The 24,878-nt window shown below is 39.7% G+C and overlaps 3 long non-coding RNA genes across 19 annotated transcripts; 1 reads left to right on the top strand and 2 right to left on the bottom strand.

The window, feature by feature from the left end:
- Positions 1-1,202: 1,202 nt before the first annotated feature.
- LOC146497200 (uncharacterized) lies at positions 1,203-5,964 on the top strand. 12 transcript variants are annotated; one of them, XR_014870697.1, is made up of 7 exons: positions 1,203-1,451; positions 3,281-3,462; positions 3,561-3,703; positions 3,829-4,053; positions 4,525-4,681; positions 4,934-5,269; positions 5,412-5,964. It is a non-coding gene; the product is annotated as an uncharacterized LOC146497200 (long non-coding RNA). The 12 variants fall into 12 exon arrangements; XR_014870696.1 differs by having other exon boundaries at positions 3,561-3,713; XR_014870692.1 differs by having other exon boundaries at positions 3,561-4,053; positions 4,934-4,972; positions 5,148-5,269.
- Positions 5,965-7,999: 2,035 nt separating this feature from the next.
- LOC146497198 (uncharacterized) lies at positions 8,000-24,158 on the bottom strand. Of its 6 annotated transcripts, XR_014870735.1 has the most exons (5): positions 12,413-13,825; positions 10,817-10,928; positions 9,927-10,084; positions 9,442-9,499; positions 8,000-8,490 (listed from the first exon to the last, which is right to left on the bottom strand). It is a non-coding gene; the product is annotated as an uncharacterized LOC146497198 (long non-coding RNA). The 6 variants fall into 6 exon arrangements; XR_014870734.1 differs by lacking the exon at positions 12,413-13,825 and adding an exon at positions 16,113-24,158 and having other exon boundaries at positions 9,927-10,928; XR_014870733.1 differs by having other exon boundaries at positions 9,927-10,928.
- On the bottom strand, positions 13,920-16,032 carry LOC146497199 (uncharacterized). Its single transcript, XR_014870741.1, has 3 exons — positions 15,076-16,032; positions 14,844-14,907; positions 13,920-14,445 (listed from the first exon to the last, which is right to left on the bottom strand). It is a non-coding gene; the product is annotated as an uncharacterized LOC146497199 (long non-coding RNA).
- Positions 24,159-24,878: the final 720 nt, after the last annotated feature.

Genomic DNA, 24,878 nt, shown 5'->3' with positions numbered 1-24,878 from the left:
AATAGTCTGTTGGATATTAAAGCAGCATTTATTAGAGTAAGAACAGATACTTGTGTCCTTCATTTGATCCCCGTCAATTTACAGAAGACTTAAGGACCCTTTGACTTCTAACATACAGCTGCATGTTTACAATTTTATTATTTATTTATTTATTTCTAGCAAAGCGAGACTTTACTGATTAAAGACATATAATCAAACATATTACTGTTACTCTCTGAAAAAGACTCACATAAAGCAGATTTATCACAAGCAAACATCGAGACACACTGCAACTTTAAGCCATGAAGGCTTAAAGTTGCAGTGGGACTCTTTCGCCATCTGGTGGTTGTAACAGTTATGACAACTGTTCCTGCATATATGTCCCTCCTCAGTGTGAAGAAGACTGGACTCCAAGCTGCTCCTGCTGATCACTGCGTGTTCCTCCTGTGTCTAAAATCTATTTCCATTATGAATCAGGAAACTGTTTGCACCAATCATAAAGGCAATAAAATACGTCACACACCAAGAAATAACAAAAAGGAATTGTGGATTTCAAGGAGATTTTTCCCTCGTTTTTTGAAATCATAAGAATACAAACTAATGCAAGACTGTCATGTTTTCATAAGTTTGTAGAGACACTGTTCTGTTGTATTCTAGGACATCAGTCACTTTTTAAATGCATGCTACTCCTCCTCCTCTTCATCATCATCATCAGCAGCAGCAGCACCCATGACCTCCTTTTAGTCTTTGTTTTGTTATTTTTCAGAGTTCAGGAGACGTTCTTATGGGATTTCCACAGTGTACAAGTACTGTTTAGACCCTTTACCTAAAAGAAAAGAGTAAAGTACAAAGTAGATTTACTCACTGCAGGAAAATAATGCCTCAATCTGATATATTGTCTTATATGACAAACTGAAAGTGATGCATCAAAGTGTAAGCAGCATTTTCCTGTTACAGCTGGTCTAGATGGAACTGATCTGATCTCCTTTATGTACAGGTAGATATCCAGTGGGTTTGCTAAGGGTCACAGATGAAGGGCTGTGTGAGATGTTTAATCAACACGTTCTTACCTCCAACTCGTCAAATGTGTGACGCATGGTCAGGCTCCCTCTGCTTCACTTATCGACGTGCAGGCTCCTCTCATTGAATACTATGCTGCTCCCTTAACGTTGCTTATTGACGACAAGAGATTGCGCGGAAGAGCCTGTTGTTTGTATTTTATTGCATTTATGGAGGGAGTGATGTATGCTGGGTAATGGCACAGCTAGCGACTGGGTGACTTTATTCACCCGCTTCGGCTGTTATCAGTCCATACAATGGGCGTTATTAGCACAAATCAGTCCCATAGATATGGGCCATCTCCTGCTAGAAGGTTGTTATCATCCATCCAGATGGAGGATCACTAACAGGAGCGTGGGAAGACTCCAGAATCCACTCTGGCTGGAATCCGGTGGATGCAGCAGTGTTTACAGGTAAGACCATTTAAACGGACAGCATTTATAGAATGACTATTAAAAGTCAGCGAGTGTCAATAATGTTAATGTGGTTATGTTAGTAATACACCGAGTGCTAATATAACAGCTTTAAGATGCATTTGTAGATATTATTACGTGTTTTACCGTCTTTATGGTGCTAGCTTAAAGTTACGGTGTAAACGTTAGCTTATATTGGAGTAAAGCTGTTACTGTTTAAACGATGTTAGCACAGAAATATTAGCTTCTGTCATGACTGATGAAGTTACTAGTTAGTAAAGTTTCCAGTAAAGTGTTTAATCGCAGCCACAGATTGACAGCAAATATCTCGATTAGCTTCAGTGCATCTGTAATAAATATGTGCAAGTTTCAGTGCTTCGTTTAAACTGTATGATACTTATACTGACCCAGGGTCAGTGTAAAATACAATCCTAGCTGTGTGAACAAAGCCTGGCTCCTTTAATCCTGCATGACAAACCTCAGGATGCAGGTTATTATTACTCTTTCCTGCTGGCACACCTGTCACACCTGAGAGTCAGCTAGAAACTTACAGTGACGTGGACATCATGCAAAGACTGCCAGACTCTGTAATACTGTAAATGATCAGTGACTCAGGTTAACACTAAACTTTAAACAGTCCCTCTGTGTCTCTGTGTGCTGAACATTTAGGATTGAGTCAGGCTGCATCAGCTGAAGCTGTTATTTGTATATATCGGTAGTTTTTAAAATTCAGGTGTGGGGAAAATACATAAGACTGCAGTGAAGCGATGCACCAGATTAATCCCTGGCCAAAGGTATCGTACTTAAATCAGAGTACTGATCCAGCCACATCAGCCTTTTGTGAGGTCTGTTTAAAGTAGACTTAAAATGAACTGCAGGTTCCTCAGAGGTGGACTGTGAGCACAGAAACACATGTTCATACATACAGCTGCAGCAAACTTACATTAATTTTAAATAGATTTGTTACTCTGATGTCTGTCTCTGTGTTAGTCCTCTGACAGACTGGTGACCTGTCCAGGTTTGCTCTACCTATGACTACTGGGACAGGCTCTAGCCTCTGTAATAGAAATTTTCTGTTATTCTCATTTAAAGTTTTTAAGTGCTTATGCATATGCTTAGTGACACTGTTATAGACTGTTCAGTGAAAGTTTCTAAAATTAGATGAACTTACTTCAGCAGTTTGAGAAAACAAATCCCTTTACAGGTGCTGATAAGGCCAAGGGCACAAAACAGCGTAACCATTGATCCGTTAGGTTTCATAACGAGACACGTGAAGTGTGGTAGGATCAGTTTGTAACTTCCTTGGAATGCATAAAGGAGTAGGAGCACCACTTCTGTGGCAGCGCTGACATGACTGAACTGTGATGTTTGATGTGTGTTGGCTCTCCTGCGCGCAGTAATAAATAGCTTGATCACAGCTCTTTCTGTGTTGCAGACTTTATTTAAAAAATTCCACGACACCCCCCACCCTCCCACTGTGAAGCTGAATTGAATATTCAGAAGACATTTGTTTAAATAGTTCTAGAAATCTGAGCTGTTGGTGTGTCCTTGGATTGTGTGGTAATAATATTAGAGCTGACAATCTTTCTTACTGAATCTCTACTATGAGTCATGTTACCTGAGATTAATTCTATGTTTACCTGTCAGCCTGGACAAATGTGCTGTGTGAAGGAAATTAAATTAAATCAGATCTGAACTGCGTGCATTTAAGGAACCTGTTCATATTTAATTGAAATATGAACCAGTGTTTTTATTGCTGATTCCAAGAGAGTCTTTGTGGAAATCCTGTTTGGCTTTTTGTTATTTTAATTCTCTTTTCCATTTTCCAGAACAGTTCTCCACAGTCGCTGTCCACATGGGTCAGTGGGACCAAGAAGCACTCTGCTAATGTGTGGACTCTGACCAGCAACATCCAGCAAGACCCAGACAGCGTTTTCTATCTCCCAGCTGGAGTTTTTTGTTTGTCTGTGACTGGAGAGTCAGATTTTTGTTGAGCTTCACACTTGCAGAGGTAAGTCAGTTTGCAGAGATCCCTCCCACCCTGGCTTTTATCTGCTAGATTTCTTATCTGAAACAGTAATATTTCAGTGACTGCTGCTTATACCACAGGTTAATACACTCTACTGATCCCTGATGGGAGAATCATCACCTCTGACAGCAAAGAAGCCTGGTGGATGTTTGTTTACAGTGTGATGATGGGACATCATGCTCTGCATCTTCAAAGTTTACCTCCTCATTATTATTCATACCCAGTAATGTGAAGTATGCTTATATCTACTATAACTGAACCAACCTGGTGCTCTTCATTTATGGAGGCTGTTGAGTCTGAATGTTGGATGTTGTGTATCTCGTGTTCTCTGGGCTTTGTTGTCCTCAGTCTTTTTGCAGGATCAGAAAACAAAACCAGGAGGCGTGTAAATGTTTCTTCTCCATGATGTTTCTTCAAATGTTTCTTCTGGATGATGATAAGACCGTGACACGGGATGCCACCTTTGGTCTTGTGATGAAGCAAAGCTCAGGAAGAAGTGTGATTAAATGGTACCCACATGTGTGCTGCTGAGAAGGATGTACAGGGGCACCTGCAGCCAAATCCAAGCCTCAGGTTAGTTGTAGTTGCAGAACGCTATAGGACTGAGACAGCTGAGGCATCAAATGTTTGATTAAACAGATGAAAAATAAAATTATCACTTCTTAAAATCTGTAGCAACTTCAAGTCTGTCAGCGTGCTGAGCATGCTCAGAATGTGACAATATATTTTTGTTCAATATTTAATTTCTTTCAGTTGCAATTGTTAAATGAAAAAAAATGTATTCTTATAATTTAGCAAACTAATTTATCAAAAAATATATATATATATATACATATATCTGTATTAGTTTTAATAAATTAATTTGACACCTGAATTGAAAATACCGTATTGTATTCATACAGAATCAGTATCATTGTTTGTCTGTTCACTGATTGTTGAAACTAAGAGCTAGTTTGATCTGTTTAGATCTAAAGTATTCAAAGTTGAGCTCTAATGGTTCTTCACCCCTGTGTGTGTGATATGTGATTTCCTACATGCTGGCAGAGCGGCAGTTTGTGCTCACAGATGGTGACGGTGTGGAGAGACGGTGGTGTTTCCTCAGAAAAACCAGCAGAGTCACAAAGGACACCAGTCCATCTCACCATCTCGACTTGCTGACTGATGCTCGTCTGCACTACACAGAGGAAATCAACTGACCGAGGTTTGTCCAGTGCAGTGTTATGAAATGTATATTTGTTTTATGCTTACAGATATGTTTTTCTTGACAGAGGCTCTGCAGAGTTTAGACAAAGCAGAGAAAATATGTGCTTTACATTTTACTGTGATTTACTGAGATATTTCTTGCCTGATGTTCAGCAGGAATGGAGAAATCGAATCAAAGGGAGATGTTTTTGCTGTTTTTGTAATGATGTAAGTAAATCTTGAATATTATATATTTGCTTGGTTATATTAGGAGTGTTTCTGAGTGAGGGAGAGAGGAGTCATCATCCAGGTAAAGTGACGTAGATCAGTGGATACACTTGTCTCCCCTTTAAAGGAGACGATCCAAGTCATCCTTAAATGTTAGTGCTTTCAAATACACAAACATTTTTAAAGGACAAAAATGAACATCCAACTTTGACTGTAATACAAAATAAATCTTTGCATGTGTGTTTTCAAACTCTCAGATGGGCAGCATATCAGTCTTGGACTGTGTAACCTGCCGGAGCAGCACTGGATGATCACCACACGTGAGCATGTTCCTGCAACATTCAGCATCTGATCTGTCATCTGTGTGCTTCTGCTTTTGGTAAGTAGAGTTACCCAACTACAGTAACTCTAAACACATGCCATCCATTTCCAATGGCCTGGTTACTTCCTGTCAGTTATTTTAGAAACCATGTGGTCACCTGACCTGACACTGTTTCTTCTTCTTCCCCTTAATGTTGAAGTGTCAAACAGCTGGAGAGGAAACTACACCAGTGTACTGGGATGTTTCAGCAACACGTGCCAGATGCTGTTCCTTCATGGTGACATCATCAGAGACAGCCCCGCCCACCTCAGGACCTCACCATTGATCATGATGATTATAATGATGACAGCGAGCGGAACTAAGACTGTAAAAATCCACGACCAGAATGTTTAGATGTTTTCTAATTATTAATGAATACTGAGTTTTTGTCTCTCTTTTTTTTCCTCATTTGTTACTAACAAAGTTCACCAAACTCACACAGTTTACATTCTGTATGTTTCCATCAAGCTTTATTTTCTTAGAAATCATCGTTTTTCTCCTTTTCTCTTTTTCTCTTTTGTAATTGATGATAATACAGTGAAAATACTTTTATTGCGTCACACATTGCTTTAAGTTTTTCAGAGTCCAGTTATTTTTTACTGCTGTTTGAATTCTCTGTATGTTTGACCCTGTAGACTGTTTGATGGACTGCTTGTCTTCCTGTTTGTAACCGCCGCCTGTTTTTGACTAAAGATTTGGATTTCTGACTTTAACACAGCCTCTGCGTGTCCTCCCTTTGTGTCCTCTTCCTCTGTGAATGTGTTGCATGTGTCACAGATTCATTTTATTAACAGCTTTCCCACAGTGAGTTGCATCAGCATTCATTCACAGCACATTTCAGAAGGATTCAGATTAATACAGTGATCTTATAGTCAGAATTATCCTGACAGAGTGCCATTGTAAATTATCTTTCATCAGGTAAATTTTAAAGTTCAGTATTTCAAAGCAGGAGTTATGAGGAATCATATTGGAATTAGGACTGTAACAATATGTACTTACAAAGTCTAATTTTTTTTAATTATGCTAGAATATTGGAAGGCAATCAACTTTTAGTGTTTTCCGCATATTAATTATTCTGAAATAGAGACGGTGACCCTAACTGTACAGAAGCACTAAACAACTGACAATCTAACAGACATCATTGGCCCGAGCCGTCATGCACAGTGAGTCTGATCCTTTGCTGTGAGAGTCTGACAAGCATGTTTCTGGTCAGTTTGGAAGAAATAATATCACAATGTTGATCTTTTTTCAACATTCCTTCTCTTTTACAACATAAACTGTGATCAAAGCTACTTATGTTCACAGCATGTAATAATACTGACAGGTCATTGTGGTCTGTTGAGCTAGGGTTAGGGTTAGCAATTTAGACATATGTAATCAATATTAAACGTCTCTGACATGGGCCACTGTCCGCAGTGTTGGGAAATCCATACTAGGCTGGAACGAGTCAAGGTAGGTGAGCATCCACGAGAAGACACAGCAGATGCATCCTACTAATACTGACAGGACCAGGAGACTCCAGAAACCGAGCATCTTCTCTTCAGTGCCATCCTCTCCTGTCACCCTCTCTGCCCGCAGCTCTTTGAGTATGGGGTAGATAAGGGCGCAGAGAAACCCTTATTACTAATTTGTATTATAATTCAACTTTCATGAAATATTCATATTCAGTATCGGTCCTTTTAAATTATAACCACGTATCCACCCAGGCTCATGGTGGGGCAGGGCTCTGTCCTGGGATGCTTGAGTACAAGGTAATGTACACATGACCAGGTATCCAGTCTGTCAGAATTGTTTTCAATATTTGGTTCAAAAATATGAGTGAAAACAAAAATCCAACTAGGATTCTTGCATATGATGAATGAAGTCTGTCTTTGACTGTATTGTCCAGCTGATCCATCAAACCCCCAGCAGGTGAACCTTATGCATGACATAACACGGCAACAATGTAAAAAATTAAACAGCAACAGTCTAAATGTAAAGTGCATTCTAAAGTCCTCTTCAATAAATTATATGCAAAGAGTCATTCAGGACTGTAAAACGTGAAGTACAGAACCCAGAGTCTTCATCATTAAATCTCTGGTTGCTTCATTTTTCTATCCTATATCAGATACTTTAAAGGTTAGGTTAGGTAAAGTTGCACTGTCATTGTGAGGCAAAGTGCTTTATGTGTGTGTGTGCGTGTCATGAACGGCTATAAAAGGCCTTTAATTAAAGAACAAAGCGGGGTTTGAGTTCGAGTTGCGGCAGACTGTCACTACTTGTAAATGGAACGCAGCCTTCCTACGGCGGACAGCTAATAACAGGAATCGGACGCGGTCCACCCAAGTCCACAGCAACCACCATAGCAACCGCCTAGCATGACCTTAAAAACATATTCTGTCTTCATAACTATCAAAAACATGAAATGATTTGCAAAGTGTGAAAGTGTTACAGCTGTAGAGAGCTATGGCGCTATCTTTGGAAACTGTTTACATAGCTAATAATATACGATGTAACCATGGAGACAGTCAGTCACGTGAGCTAGCGGCGCACGTTTACTACAGTAAATAAGGTGATTGTGTGCACAGCGCGTCCACACGCTGCACAGGGTAAAGACGTTACTTCAATATTGTTTTATATTGATATATATTTGCCTTCTGTTGACCATCACCTCAGGTTCACCATTACAGTTTCAGCATACAAATGCACACTGTCTAAATATGAACACATTCAAAAAACAAAATCATGTCTCAGAAATAAGCACAGCTGTTCATGTTTGTCATTATAGTTTTATTTGTAAGAAAATTATGAACTTCATATTGTGCATCAAATAAAAGAACATTTCACAACTCTGAGTCAACAGAAACAGGTAACAGAAATGTCTCTAATGTAGACATGTACAGTGTAGTGTAAGCATTAAAAGATCATAAAGGAAACACTAACATTTATGTGAAACTAATTGTAATAAAAAATGAACAGGTGCTTTATAGATTTAAAAGAAAGAATCTGAAAACAACACTTTTTTGGTCTAAGTGATCAAAGTAGAAAACAGAACTGATGTTCAAGAACAAACCGTAGCTGCACTAATATTACACATCTCCATTGTTGTGGTGAACAGACATGTTGCTTTTAAAACCACATGCAGTGTGTGACCATGACTGTTCATTGAGACCATGAACGCCACCTCGCTGAAGCAGTCTTCTTCTTCTTCTTCTTCTCATTAAAATAGAAGCAGAAGGAGCACGAGCTGCTTTGATCTACTGAAAGGAAAAAGCAGAACATCTGAGCTGAAACCAGTCAGCTGAAATCTTTAAGACAGGAACAATCATTCAATGCAGTGTCTCAGGTGGCTTAGCCTGTTACAACTGTTGATACAAGCTAAAGACGGTTAACACACAGTGTCAGGGAACTCCAGTGTGGGAACTAGTGGCTTTAGGTTTGTAGTCATTTAACTTTCATCCATTCATTCCTTTAATTCAGGAGGAAGAAATGCCAGGTTGGTGCAGGCTGGTTACATGCATTTGGTCCCATGCTGTCTTTAACTAAATGACTTGGTTCATTTTATGGCTGGGCTGTATGTGGGGTTATATCATGTTATTTGGGCAGGAGTACCTGTCCCCTGTTAGACTTAGAAAGTTTCTCCATAAGTAGAGTTTCTAACTCTTCTAGCACATCTGTGGCTGACAGCTTTTTGGTGGCTCTTTTTACCCCACACTGGTTGTGAGTGTGTAAATAGCCCCACTAGTTCTTTTGGGTTGCAGTTAACTTGGGAGGAAGGGGTGGGTCTGCCATGACTAGATGAATAACAATTATCTGGGATACATAAATTTCATAATGCATGCATATATCTCTATAAACCTGGCCTGAGTGCTGCCATTTTTTTACATTCAGTTATTTCTCTTAGAAATGTTGGAACTAAATAATGAATGTGTTCCAGTTAAATGCAAACACTGGTCAGTGTAAATGGCTCATTGGGACACAGAAACCTTTAAATTAAACCTGATATCTAGTGTCAAACAATATCAAAGCTGTAGAAGATGTTTACAGTCAGGATTTATAAAACTATGATTGTAAATAAATTCAAACAAGTGAGCTTTTCTCTTTGTGCTGAATATCAACACTGTGATTTCTTAGACTGTAAGCTTTACTTTAGCACAACCAGTTGTAGAAGCCGTCACTCCAAATGTCTTTTGATAACAAGAAAAAAATACCTATAGAGTACACGGCCTGAAGTTCTTCTCCGACATCTTCTGCCATCAGCTTTGTCTGCTGGTTTGAAGACAATAAACCACAAAAAAGATGATTTAGTCACTTTGTCTGTGTCATGCCGCTCGAATGTGTCGTGTAACGATGTTGAATAGCCGTCGTTATCCCTCTGCTGTGTCAGTAGGATTGTACTGTACAGCATCTCATTGATATGTGAGGAATGCTAATGTAACACGATAACAGACTTACATCATTAAAATATAAAGGGCAGGAGATATTTAGATATTTTTTATATTTATATTACATTTTATAGCTGACGGATATTACTAAATAGATAGAATTTACTATATAGCTGGATGAACATGAAAAATATGTCTATAATAACAAATGACCATGAGAGCCGGTAGAATTAATTCAACTGGACACTCAAAAGACGTCCTTAAATGCTCTTTAAGTGGCAGAACAGATGAACAAACAGTTAATCGCTTACTTGAGATGAAATCTGCTCAGCTACTTGGAAAACAGCTTCTAACTGGTTCCTCCTTTAACAGGATGACTGCTCAGGGGTAAGGCCATCATGCAGTCCAGCAACCTTTATGGTTCTGCTTTGATTCACCAGGAACTATTAGGGAAACCGTCCAGCGCCTCCTGTGAAAGACACAGGGATAAACACAAACATTTATTAACATGTTCCACAGTGTTCCAGTTTGATTTTCTCATCCTGTGGACAACAACATACAGGGATGCAGGTTTATTGTTAACGTTTGTAAGGTTTATTTAGTGAACATATCCAGCTGCAGCTCCACTGTGATCCTGAACTGGATAAGCACTTAAGAAAATGTGTCAATAAATGGACAAACATCAACTTACTATATTTATCCAAACAGACTGGACCAATAATGCTTCACTGAGTTAGAGACTTTAACAGTCTCTTCTATGTAAGAATGTCTCATGCTGATAGACCTGCAAACTTGACAACAAAGGTTTTTCAGACTGCATGTAGCTGTCCTCTATGTCAGCTAACACATTTACGTTTATGTCACACTTATTTCTGCTTTCCCATTTTATAATTATTACTTACATTTTGATTAGATACCTTGAGTTTGTAAATGATCAGATTACATAATTGGAATACAATGTATCCAATTCAGGGTTGCGGGAGGATGAAGCCTATCCCAGCTGATACAGGACAAAGACAGGACAGGCTGCCAGTTTATTGCAGGGCTAACACAATATGTGTAACAGAAAATCCACTTAAATGTTGGATATTTCTTATAATAATCATAATTATGACTATTATTTAAAGGTTTCTTCATAAATACATTTTGATTTTTTATAAATCAAACTAAAATATAAACACGAGCTGTTTCAGATTCTGACCTCTGACCTCAGTGACCTGGCTGTGTCCTCACTGCAGCTCCCTCTTGGAAGTACGTCTGCTTCTTGTCTTCCCCCAGTGTTGACCGCCTGCCCTTGATATCACGTACTGTAACTGAAGAACAAAAAAGGACAAACACTTGCCTTCATTTAAGAAGTACATTCATACAGAGATAATCTATGGAAACACACTAGTTCACCCTTTTGGGAGGAATCAGTTCCTGTGAAACATTTCTGTAAATGAACATCATGTGGAGAATGAAGGAAATGAGTTCTTCAGGTGACTCAGCAGTCCCACACTGACAAATGAAATCTAGTTAAACTATTAAGCATATTTGCTCTTCTGAAATCTGTGTTAAACAACAACAAACATAAATTAGTAACAAAAATACAGCTGAGTAGAGGCTTTACAAACCACCAGCAGCCATAATGCTAAATTTTAATCTTCAAATGTTTCTGAGCCGTCTTCAACCTGCTTTTAACACATTAAAGTCCCAATAAATAAAGTCAATGCAGCCTGACTCAATCCTAAATGTTCAGCACACAGAGACACAGAGGGACTGTTTAAAGTTTAGTGTTAACCTGAGTCACTGATCATTTACAGTATTACAGAGTCTGGCAGTCTTTGCATGATGTCCACGTCACTGTAAGTTTCTAGCTGACTCTCAGGTGTGACAGGTGTGCCAGCAGGAAAGAGTAATAATAACCTGCATCCTGAGGTTTGTCATGCAGGATTAAAGGAGCCAGGCTTTGTTCACCCAGCTAGGATTGTATTTTACACTGACCCTGGGTCAGTATAAGTATCATACAGTTTAAACGAAGCACTGAAACTTGCACATATTTATTACAGATGCACTGAAGCTAATCGAGATATTTGCTGTCAATCTGTGGCTGCGATTAAACACTACACACACAGTTTGTAAAGAAAAAGTAATAAGTTTTTTAGCCGTGCTCCTCTGCCATTGCTGCGTTTACAAGTATGCACAGGCTCTAATGACCACCCTCCTCCTTTTCCCCAGACTACCCTTTCTGGGTCACAAAATAACCTTTTAAGATATTTTCAGGCGAGAATGTAGCTGTGTAATGCTCAAATATCTACTTAATTTATAAAAATATCACCTATTTGCAAAAGTGCTTCCACGTTTTCGGAGAGCTCTGTTATCCACCAGCGCAATAGCTGACCGGGAGGTCAAGGCTTGATAGAGTCCAGGAGCACAGCTAACTCCTGGCTTATTGTTTTCAACCCCCCTGCACTCTTTTGCTACTCAGGTTAAACATTATATATATAATTAGTTAGTTAGTTATGGCTATGGATTGAAAATACCCCCCACACCCCACCCTACCCCTAACGGCTACACCTCCCGAAGACTTTTGTCTGGGCTCTTATCTCACTTTTTTATTTCAAACAATCAACAGAAAATTTCACAGACATAGTTTTATGTAAGGTTTTTAAGGCTGTGGTGTTAATTTTTAAGTAACATGAGCCCAGCGGCAGCAGCAACGCTAGGCTAACGCTAACTAGCTAGCAAGATTATAATCCTGGTGCTAAACTAAGAGAAGCCACAAAATCAGTTTGAATAAGAGTAAACATTTACTCACCAAGTCAGTGTATCAGGTAAAGATCCACAGCAATGATAATAATATGTTGAGCTGAGGCTTCTCCAGGTTTGCTCAACATATTCCATAACAAATGCTGGCACCGTGAACATGCGGACTGATCCGAGAGGGAGGAGGACGGTAGTGACGTGGCATTTTCAAAACACATCTTTCATCCTTCCGCCCTCTGAAGCAAAACTTCCAGCTTAGTTAGTTTTTCTAAGTTAAGACAAGTGAAATAAATTGAGTTTGTCAGCATTTTTGCATAAAAAGTACTGGTAAGTTATTTAAATGTAGTTCTAATAAGAAATAGTGAAAAATTGAGTTGAGCCTATTTAATATTTAAAATGAAACCCAATATTCCATTGTACAGTGTAGGTTTCCATGTGTAATTAGTGTGTAAGAATATTGCAGAAGAAGCTTAATGTGTACTTTGTAAAAACGATGAGAAAAGAAGCTGGCTGAAGAAGAAGAGATAAATGGCCTTTTTTTCAACCGATCTCTCGGCCGGCCGCTTGGCGTATGACATGTGGCGGAAGTCTCTGGTACAGAGGGCCGCCAGTTCGAATCCCTCACGAACTCATTGCCACGGCCCTCGCTTGGGGGACCGGGAGACGCATAAGCGCGTTTCCTTTAGCACCTTTAGCTTTCACCTAGTAATCATACAGCTCGCCTTCATTTCTTTAACTACTGTGTAGCTTAACCTATACCAAGTCATCATAATGACACATTTATATTCATCTCAATCTGCAGTGTAACTGTGTTGCTCTTCAATCCCTACCTCAACAATGTTGTACACTTAAAAGTATAGGAAAAGACAACACTTAACCTAAAATATTTAAGTGCAGCACTTAAGGAAATATTCATCTTGGCATTCCACCACTCATTTATTTTTAACATTTATTGTGGTTCATTTCTTTTTCATTATTCTACCTTTTGTCAAGGCAAAACTCAAGGGCTACAGACAGGACAGACTTAAAAGAAGACTTTCAACTGAAACACATTTGCGTAATGTTGCAGAGGTGGACATACAGATGAAGAAAAGAATTCTGGATATGATGGAGTCATCTGAGAGGCCAGCTTCTGAACATCACAGTAAATTATAAGTCACTCTTGAGAGACAAGTTCAGTTGCAGATGGATTTTTACTGCTAAGACAAGTCATGCATCCACCACCACAACCTTTCAACCTGCCACCACACCATGGTCTATGCATGTGCACCACCACCACACGCTGTACCTGGCTCATTTTGAGTACACTGTACAGCCTTGTTAGTTCCCAGAACTCGAAAAAAATTGAGGAAACTCGTTGCCTCAAAAAAACTAAGTAAAGCTTACTTAAGATGACTGTTAGGACAACTTACACATTGCAAGTCTGCAGTATTAAGAATAACTTGATATTTCTGACTGTACAATTTTAATTCTTTACCTACTGGCAAACATTTCAAGTTCAACTAAATGAAAAAACTATTTGTGGTAACCTTAATATGATTAAAAATAATTAACAACACTTTTTGTAATGATGTTAAAATCAGCCCAACTTTTATTTTCAAACACAACAAAGTATAACAGCCAACATACTGGACACTGTTCTGCTGAACAACAAACAATTATATTGCCATCACTGTTATAATCTTACAATGAAACAAAGTCTCAGATGTAATTATTCTGAAAATAAGTTTAGGCCTACCACAAGTTTGTTTTGTACTTACATTACTTATATAATCAAAATAAAATATTTATTGTTCTGTCACAAGTGCAGTCTCTGATTTAAACAACACATTTGTTTTTCATTCCAACACAGGAGCTGGAATGTTGTAATGTTTTAAGGATGGCTTGTTTCCAGTCCAGGCATTACTGCCCGAATGACTGTCATGGATCGAGGTGATCCAAATGTAGGTGCAGAAGAAGGTCTTTAACTTCCCTTAAGTACAGTGGCAGTGGATGTGGGTTGGAGATGCAATGAGCTTGAACCTGCAGGCGACCATCTTCACTGACCACACCATCTGTGACGGAGGACTCATCTCTCCTGGTGTCCTGCGAGCAAACAATCATATTTTTTGGAACATGAACTTAATTGCTTTCTTAAAACATTTTTTTCTGCATTTGGTATAAAACAGACTCCAATTTACACAATCTCAGGCTCCCTCCCCACCAGAGAGGTGACATTCAATGTCCCAATTGTCAGTCTGGATAGCCCTGACCCCCACCCGACACACAATAATGCCATGAAAGCATCATTTTAAAAAGGGCTATGCAAACATGGCCAATAACTTTCATTCTAATGATGTGCAAAATGATTTGGGAACAAAACAAATTTTGCTGTTAGAAAACTTGCAGACTTCACTATATACAGTGTAGACCCTCTAAACTAAGTTTGGGGGATGTGATCTTTCAAGAAATGCAGACCAAACTGTTGTTGTTTGTTTACTTACACAGCATGTCTTGTAGAATTAACTGGAGTCACCAGCAACAGCATAGTGCAGTCATATCTCAAGTCTAATAACAGAAGACAGGAAAAGATCAGTAAAGAAACAACTTCCCCAAACCAAAGCACAAATAAAACGATAAGTAAAACAGGCTGATCCAAAGTATGATTAAAGTTCAGCCTGATTAATATAAATGTCACTGACAGTTGCTAATATATTGGAAAACCGAAATACTTACCACTGAGTTGATGTCTTTCTGTCCAACAACAGGAGTGCTGATCCCGATCCTCAAAGACAGTAAGAAGCAAGCAGAGGGAGAAAAAGCAGAACAGTTTTCAGAAACTGATTTTATCCTTAATGGCTGTGCAATTATTGTAACATAGAGATTGCTTATGTTGTTAAATAAAGGCTAGATTTGACATTAATAGATGCCACAGATGTTCAAAAGCTGCCACAAAGCGTGAAAAAAAAATGGACGTCTCCGAAAACATCAGAGCATTTTTGCAAATATGTGATGTCTTGATAAATCGAGCAGATATTTGAACTTTACACAGCTACATTCTCGCCTGAAAATATCTTAAAAGTTTATTTTGTGACCCAGAAAAAGTAATACGTTTTTTAGCCGCGCTCCTCTGCCATTGCTGCGTTTACAAGTATGCACAGGCTCTAATGACCACCCTCCTCCTTTTCCCCAGACTACCCTTTCTGGGTCACAAAATAACCTTTTAAGATATTTTCAGGCGAGAATGTAGCTGTGTAATGCTCAAACATCTACTTAATTTATAAAAATATCACATATTTGCAAAAGTGCTTCCACGTTTTCGGAGAGCTCTGTTATCCACCAGCGCAATAGCTGACCGGGAGGTCAAGGCTTGATAGAGTCCAGGAGCACAGCTAACTCCTGGCTTATTGTTTTCAACCCCCCTGCACTCTTTTGCTACTCAGGTTAAACATTATATATATAATTAGTTAGTTAGTTATGGCTATGGATTGAAAATACCCCCCACACCCCACCCTACCCCTAACGGCTACACCTCCCGAAGACTTTTGTCTGGGCTCTTATCTCACTTTTTTATTTCAAACAATCAACAGAAAATTTCACAGACATAGTTTTATGTAAGGTTTTTAAGGCTGTGGTGTTAATTTTTAAGTAACATGAGCCCAGCGGCAGCAGCAACTCTAGGCTAACGCTAACTAGCTAGCAAGATTATAATCCTGGTGCTAAACTAAGAGAAGCCACAAAATCAGTTTGAATAAGAGTAAACATTTACTCACCAAGTCAGTGTATCAGGTAAAGATCCACAGCAATGACAATAATATGTTGAGCTGAGGCTTCTCCAGGTTTGCTCAACATATTCCATAACAAATGCTGGCACCGTGAACATGCGGACTGATCTGAGAGGGAGGAGGACGGTAGTGACGTGGCATTTTCAAAACACATCTTTCATCCTTCCGCCCTGTGAAGCAAAACTTCCAGCTTAGTTGGTTTTTCTAAGTTAAGACAAGTGAAATAAATGGAGTTTGTCAGCATTTTTGCATAAAAAGTACTGGTAAGTTATTTAAATGTAGTTCTAATAAGAAATAGTGAAAAATTGAGTTGAGCCTATTTAATATTTAAAATGAAACCCAATATTCCATTGTACAGTGTAGGTTTCCATGTGTAATTAGTGTGTAAGAATATTGCAGAAGAAGCTTAATGTGTACTTTGTAAAAACGATGAGAAAAGAAGCTGGCTGAAGAAGAAAAGATAAATGTCCTTTTTTTCAATCGATCTCTCGGCCGGCCGCTTGGCGTATGACATGTGGCGGAAGTCTCTGGTACAGAGGGCCGCCAGTTCGAATCTCTCACGAACTCATTTGCCACGGCCCTCGCTTGGGGGACCGGGAGACGCATACGCGCGTTTCCTTTAGCCTTCACCTAGTAATCATACAGCTCGCCTTCATTTCTTTAACTACTGTGTAGCTTAACCTATACCAAGTCATCATAATCACACATTTATATTCATCTCAATCTGCAGTGTAACTGTGTTGCTCTTCAATCCCTACCTCAACAATGTTGTACACTTAAAAGTATAGGAAAAGAGAACACTTAACCTAAAATATTTAAGTGGAGCACTTAAGGAAATATTCATCTTGGCATTCCACCACTCATTTATTTTTAACATTTATTGTGGTTCATTTCTTTTTCATTATTCTACCTTTTGTCAAGGCAAAACTCAAGGGCTACAGACAGGACAGACTTAAAAGAAGACTTTCAACTGAAACACATTTGCGTAATGTTGCAGAGGTGGACATACAGATGAAGAAAAGAATTCTGGATATGATGGAGTCATCTGAGAGGCCAGCTTCTGAACATCACAGTAAATTATAAGTCACTCTTGAGAGACAAGTTCAGTTGCAGATGGATTTTTACTGCTAAGACAAGTCATGCATCCACCACCACAACCTTTCAACCTGCCACCACACCATGGTCTATGCATGTGCACCACCACCACACGCTGTACCTGGCTCATTTTGAGTACACTGTACAGCCTTGTTAGTTCCCAGAACTCGAAAAAAATTGAGGAAACTCGTTGCCTCAAAAAACTAAGTAAAGCTTACTTAAGATGACTGTTAGGACAACTTACACATTGCAAGTCTGCAGTATTAAGAATAACTTGATATTTCTGACTGTACAATTTTAATTGTTTACCTACTGACAAACATTTCAAGTTCAACTAAATGAAAAAACTATTTGTGGTAACCTGAATATGATTAAAAATAATTAACAACACTTTTTGTAATGATGTTAAAATCAGCCCAACTTTTATTTTCAAACACAACAAAGTATAACAGCCAACATACTGGACACTGTTCTGCTGAACAACAACAAACGTCTTTTGAGTGTCCAGTTGAATTAATTCTACTGGCTCTCATGGTCATTTGTTATTATAGACATATTTTTCATGTTCATCCAGCTATATAGTAAATTCTATCTATTGTTGAATTCTCCCAGTTCTTTGAATCTTTGGGCTGAAGGAAGGACAATACTCGGTGTATAAATGCTCAATCAACAATCCTTTATTTCCATACAATTTTCACACAATGAGCATAAAAACCATCCGGATGGGGAGAGATGCCTGAAGAGGGTCACAGCAAGTCTCCAAATGGTGACGTGTTACACAGCTTCTTATACTTTTCACTGGCCCCCACCTGGTCGTAAACCTAAACATTCACACTCTCTTATCTGTCGTGGCGCCTAAGTTATGACCTCGGGCTCCCTGTCTTTCTACCTCCTACAAGGGTGGGGGCACAGAATGTGGTCTGTTTCTGCTATTATCGGCACAAGGTCTTTTGCACACAACATTCTCAGAAAATGATTTAAGCAGTCTGACATGACAAGAAAACAGTGTAAAACATTCACAGCAGATAAATGGTGGCGCCCACTTGTCTAACAGAACCCAAAGGATGGTCACATTCTTTTAATCCCCAGAGATATACTGGAACATTTGTCTAACATACTACAACAATGGTCATGTTCTTTAACCTAAAAATATAAGGAGAATAATGATCTCACAATTCCCCCTTTGATCTCTCTTTAGAGAGATCACTTACAACATACATTCTAGGGTGGAAAAGTGGTGTCAACTATTTCCCAGTCTCCTAGTATTTGTGCTTCACACAGAAACACAATTCCATCGCTGGATTTCCTCTGCGCTGTCACTTTTAGAGCTTGGCACGCTCTCTCCATCCCTCGAGTTGTCACGTCCAACGCTGCTGAAGATTTAAGGCAGAGCACGTCGTACACCTTAGTTGTCTTCCTCAATGTCAACGATGAATCTCTCATTATATTTAAAATCATGCTGTGGGAAGTCTCCTCTCAATCTCCTGGAAGCTCAGTAGCACAGCTCTCTGTGTGATGTCTGCTGTGCTGAAGATGATCTCTGATCCTCCTGAAGCCTCTCTCCTGGCCTCAGCTCCCATCTTGTGGACGATCCTCTCAGCCACTCCTTCTCGTCATGGCACCTCACGACATCTACAGATTAAAAAATAACACTCCTCTCCCCACATGGCTTCCACCATGTGTCAACTCCTCAATGAGACATGTACAAGAATGTTGCACATTCTCTCTAAAACAATCTCCAGGGTTTCCCACTTGGAGCAGCCATACTCCAACCTGTAACCCTGTGTAAAAACATTAATCAGCAGTTACATGTTCAGCTTATTCACCTCCCAGCTCCACCTGGAGCCTGTATCCTGGAAGACAAATCTGTTAAATCAAACTTCACATTTGCAACCAACTGTAGATCATAAGAGTGATAAAGTATTCAGCATAAAAGACAAGTATCATGTGCAGGTTTTCTCCAATCATTAAATCACTATTATTACCATAATTTGTCCCAAATCATGAATCATCCCAATTTATTCCACAATTTAATCTGTGACTTCCCTTAAACAATGTCACTCCACCCATTTTATCACTATGAGCTCATATTCAACTATTCCATAAACACTACATCTTATTTGTTTCCTCATGTCACTTGTCTGTTTTCTGCTGAATCCTCCACATCCACTCTTAGAAAAAACAGACATTAGGAGCACACATAGACAATCCTGGTGGTCAGGCGCAGGTCGACAGGTTCCAGAGGTGCCGTAAAAGGCCATAAAATGAAGCCTGCTGTAAAAGGAATGACACTGGTTTCAACACAGGAAATTTCTCACGTTATTCACATCGTCAAAGTAACCTTCAATATTTTCCCAACAACACAGTGTAACAGCATCATCAATCCTGTAGTAGAGAAACCAACATCAACCAATTGTTCTGTCATAAATCACATCATCAAACCACATGAAGAACTGTAATGCTGTAGAAAAGAGAATGTAAATGTTAGCGCTGCGCAGATGTATACACACTTTCTCACAGTAATCTCTGTGAGCAACACAAGCCCATGAATAACACACCCCTGGTAGATTCACAAACACAGAAAGTGGCATTTAAAAGGTTAAATCATCACGCAACCTCGGATGTTGCTGTCATCTTTCTGCTCCTGTAAAAAGAAACATATAAATTCATCCACCCTTTTGGCCTGTCTAGGTGGAGGTAAACTTTGAGTCGTGGTCAAGTCTTGTCAGCTTTTACCAGTCAGTCAGTTTGTTTTTATTTCCATTCATTCATTCATTCATCCATTCTTTCTTTCTTTGCTGATAGTGGAAACCATCGCCGCATTTGATTTCCACCCTCAGCAAAATGACGTCATTTCAAAAAGAAAAAGAAGAACTTTAGGTCGGATTACCTCGCTGAATCCTTTTTTAGGCAGGGACTCTCATTTTCTAATTGTCCCCAATAAGTGGCTTTCTCCTGAGCCCATTTTAATGTGGAGAAAAATACTTTGCGACTGTTTTCAGTAAGAATGTTTTATAGCGCTTTAAAGTTCACTCTCTCAGGCCTGGATTAAAGAGCTGATTTGTTAAATCAGGAACTCACAAAATACCAAAATATCACCACCGGTGGATCACTCCTCTCAGATGTTCTTATTTCAGTGCACACAAAAGCAAAAACAAACGTAACCAATAAAATACTCATATAATAACAAATACTGGGGCCCATTAGAAACCTGTCCAAGCATAAAACCACCTTTCTCTCTCTTAGAGAAAGAAAACAATCCAAACCTCACTGATAAAATCAACCTAGTGTTCAGCAAAACCCACAATCAACCAAAACTTCACCAGAAAGTGATATGTTACGAGGCAGGGTGCACCCCGAACAGGTCACCAGTCTATCACCTAGAAACAAACAACCATTTACACTTACATTCACGGCTAATTTAGAATCATCAATTAACCTAGCTCTAACAGCTGCATGACTTTTCACTGTGGCAGGAAACCAGAATACCCAGAGAGAAACCACTGCAAACTAACCAGACTGTGGACTTGCACCCAGGACCTTCTTACTGTGGAGCAACAGCACTCACCACCATGCCAACAATTGTAGGAAATACAGGGAAGCTATGATTTCCTGTTGAATTTTGTACAGATCTTTAAAGCCTGAGGCAATTGTGTTAAATACACCTGGGATACTTACGTAAATCCAAGGGCTGGCCCCCTTTTTCTTTTTTTTTCTTTTTTTTTTAAATTTATTTTTTATTTTCAGTGTGTTCCTCCTTCAATTAAATCTCAATCACAAAAATGTGGCGCTCCGAAATAAGGCTCACACCGTTAATTCATCATTTTCACTCTGTACCACTGCTCCTTATCAGGCTGTGTGAAGCACAGTAAACAATTCAGTCGAGGCCTTGAGCCATAAACAGACATCACTCACAGACATTGTTTTCATAACCAAACTGCTTTAGACCCTGTCCCCTAAATCTACACAAATGCCCTCTGGGTGACATGCAATGCATTTAACCAATTAACAATCAATGGCTTCTTGTTGTTGTAACAAATTCTGTATTTGGACGTTTGTGTGCAGCATTTTGCGTATCAGCATAGCATTTGTTAGTAAAGCATTCTTCATTGCATCAGCATGTGTATGTGAGTGTGTGTGTGTGTGGATCACTTCTCAGTGAATTGAATCAGCATTTCGATTTGTGTGCGTGTGTGTGTCATTTCTCAGTCAATCAATGAGTGCATATGTGTTCGTATGTGTGTTTCTCTTAATTCTGAGTCAGTGTATGTAGATGTGTGTGTTTGTGTGTGTGTTTGTGTTCATCACTTTCCTGTTCTGGTGTTCTGGGTAAACCAGGGCCTGAAGCGTGCTCTGGGGTCCTGCCTCCCCCTTTCCAGTCCGTTTGCATCCCTTGCTGCTGCTGCCCAAAGTTCTGTCCATACTGGTTCTGGCCCCAATTGAGGCAGTCCTTTTCTCCAGTGTCCTGCATCTTCTCCTTGTCCAGCTCCTCCTGAGCCATGCTCAGTTTCTGCTCTGATGTCTCGAGCTCTCACTGAGGGCAGAAACCTCAGAGTCTTTTCCGTACACGTCAGATTGAAGTTTATTGATGTTTTCCTTGCTTTGCTCCACGGCCTTCTGCAGCTCTGCTGTTCGGCTCTTCTCAGAGGTCAGCTCCTGGCTGAGCCCCGACACCTGTGCCTTCAGCTTATGTTCTTCTGCTGCTTTTGTCCAATCTGAGGTGCCTCCTGACCTCAGTTACTCCTCGTGTCTCTGGCACGCCCTTTTTGCTGCCCGATCATCCGTGTTGGTCCATCACTGTCCTGCACAGTTTTAATGCAGAGTTGTTAAGGTCAGCATTCTTTTGCTCGGCCTCACTTTTCATCCGGGCTTAATAGGCGTCTCGTCACAGCTCTGTCAGCTGAAGCTGTCTGGAAATCCCCCCGTATAGTGAAACGGGCCTTGGATTTAACGTTCTCCGTCTCCGCTGCATGAGATCTTTTTCCTGCAGCACTGTTGACATTCTCAGGCTGTTGTTGTGGGTCCAGCTGCTGTAGCATTTGGTCAGGGTCACATCAATGATGGTAGAAGGGAGAGCAAAGATGGTAGAGGGGAGAGCAGGAGTCCAGGTCAGCCTCGGCTTTCCGGGCCGATAAAGCAGCCTGTAATTAAGCATAAAGAGAAAAAACAAAACAAAAACAGACGAACAGGAAAATGATGTTGTTTTGGCTGTGTTATTCAGAGAGGGGCCAGGCCCTGTGTCAGCCTTCTCCCCCCCTTTTTTTGTTTTTTCTCACTATATAATCAACTCCTAACCCACCAAGTTGACAGGACAACACAGGTACACGTTAAAATTCTTAAGATCATGTTTAATAATTCAAAAAAGGAATTTTATTTCATTCAGTAATCACTTGTATTAATCAATCAGAAGAAAACATGTCACAATTTGACTCTTTTAACCACTAAATTTATTATTTCATCACTGGTTTATCATACCAGTGTCTGTCTTTTTGAAGTCAAGTTGTTGTCCTGCAACCCAGAGAGTTTATTTGTTATTAGTGGATAAACTTTATCATTTAACAACATGTGTATGTTAAGTTTTGCTGCTTTAACCTTGCTGGAAAATCTTCACGTGTTCATGAATGTAAGCTGTTTCTTCATTGCGTGTGTGTGCGTTTGTGGGTGGGTTATTTTAACTTTTTCTCCAACAAGGCATTTCTCTAATTGTGTGTGTTTTTAATTTTGTTTCCCAAATTTTGATTTCCCACCTTAAATAACAGCATTCCATGTCTTCAGCCAGGAATTAGAGCTTGCTTGTGAGATTCAGGGACACATGGTGCCAAAAACAATTCAGTGAAAAACTTGCCTGAAAATTTCCAGTGATGGTAACCGATAACTGGAGGAGAAGATGTCCTTTAAGCTTCTTTTCAGGGTGAGGACGAAGTGAGAGGTCAAGCTGTAAAATTTTGAGCCAGAGCTTGGCCTGTCTGTCGTCCCAATTTTGTTAGTCTATCCTTTTGCCGCTGTACTCAGGTTTCCAGGTTGAGAGAAATCCACCTGTATTAAGAGACTAAAACATTCATTTACTATTTTTCTTAAAACATCCATTTGGTTCATCTGCCTAGATTTTACTCTCTCTCTCTCGGTGCATCGTTCACACAGTCAGGCAGTTGCCTTTTATGGGCATGCAGATTTCCGGCCACCGACACTCACCCCCAGCAGCCGCCAAGCCATCTCTCCTATATCAAAACCCAGCCAAACATCAAACATTCACCGTAGTCATTCAAAAACTGTATCTATAATATTATAATCAACAAAATCAGCGTTTTAATTACAGGCATGTATCATTGTTTGCAAATCATACTTATAAAACTCAATAACACGCTAAACAGGAAGTCCTCTGTGGGCTTCACAGCAGCCACCTCATTTGCATGTTCACACACCGTCTAAACTAGCTCGCAGCGCGCTGTCGTCACACACAGCCTCGTTTCACACTCAACTCTCTATTATATTACAAAGACGTCTTATATTTACAATCACTCCTTCTTTATCACACAACTCCTTACTCTCCTTTGCCACAGCTGCAACCTCTAATTTTTTCTCTGGCGCACTCCCAGGTCGCATGACCTGCAGCGCCCTCAACAACTCCTCTCTCTGCTTCTCAAAAGTTTTCCACTCACCCTGCACACCCCCTTTTTCTATGTTAGACTTAGACCCCAACATTTTCACACCACTACACACCTTTAAACCCTCCAAAATGACTTCACAATTTGCAACAATTCACGACACGACCTCCTGCCGCAATTTCTGCACAACACAACCACACTTTTAGACACAAATTATTCTGTTGGCCTCCTGCCACAATTTCTGCACAACACAAACACACTTTTATACACAAATTATCCCGTTACTTTAATTGACTCCCGTACTTCAGACGAGACGCCGACTCTAACGGCGCTTTCACACAAACGACACCGTCCTATCTTTCTCTCTCTCCTTTTTTTTTTTTTTACACCACAGAGTAATATACCCAATTCAGCCCGTCTATCTCTATGTGGCTCCAAATACCCTCTTTATTTAATTTAACACTCGTCAGGGGACAGGCAAACAACAATTTCAACCACTGAAACGAGGAATACAACCTTTTTCAACCTTTTTAACCTTATTTAACCTTATTTAACCTTATTCTCTTACTATACTTAGAACTCAACCTTTGTTCGCAAAATGTGTCTTGTTCTATGTTCTAATCCAGAATAAAATGTAAACCCGTGATTACACAAACGTTTTCAATATTATTCTGTAGCTATGCAGGAGTCCTCAGTCCCCAAGTCACCACCTCAGCAAACCAGACGCCGCTGGACCTGACTGCGCGTCCACAGGCAGGGGGGTTGCCAACACCATGAACAAAACCAATTTCCACAGGTCCACTAGGCATCAACCTTTGATCCTAAAATGTGTCTTTGCTCTAATGTCCTCCCATTTACACATCAACCGTCACTGTCACCGTGTTCATATTTCACATAGAAACACAGCAAGCGCGTCTCATCAGCAGAAACACACACAGAAACCTCTGAGCTCACCTTTGAAAATGCAAGCGCACCATAAGCCAGACTCTATTTCACCTCTATTTCATATTCTACACTTTGGCCGCTTTTTGAAAGTTTTTCCACATTTCTTGCA

This window comes from Neolamprologus multifasciatus, chromosome 18 (assembly GCF_963576455.1).
Source record: "Neolamprologus multifasciatus chromosome 18, fNeoMul1.2, whole genome shotgun sequence".
In the NCBI taxonomy this organism is placed as follows: Eukaryota; Metazoa; Chordata; class Actinopteri; order Cichliformes; family Cichlidae; genus Neolamprologus; species Neolamprologus multifasciatus.
Note: the sequence above shows the minus strand (reverse complement) of the source record. Positions and strands in the feature narration are given on the sequence as shown.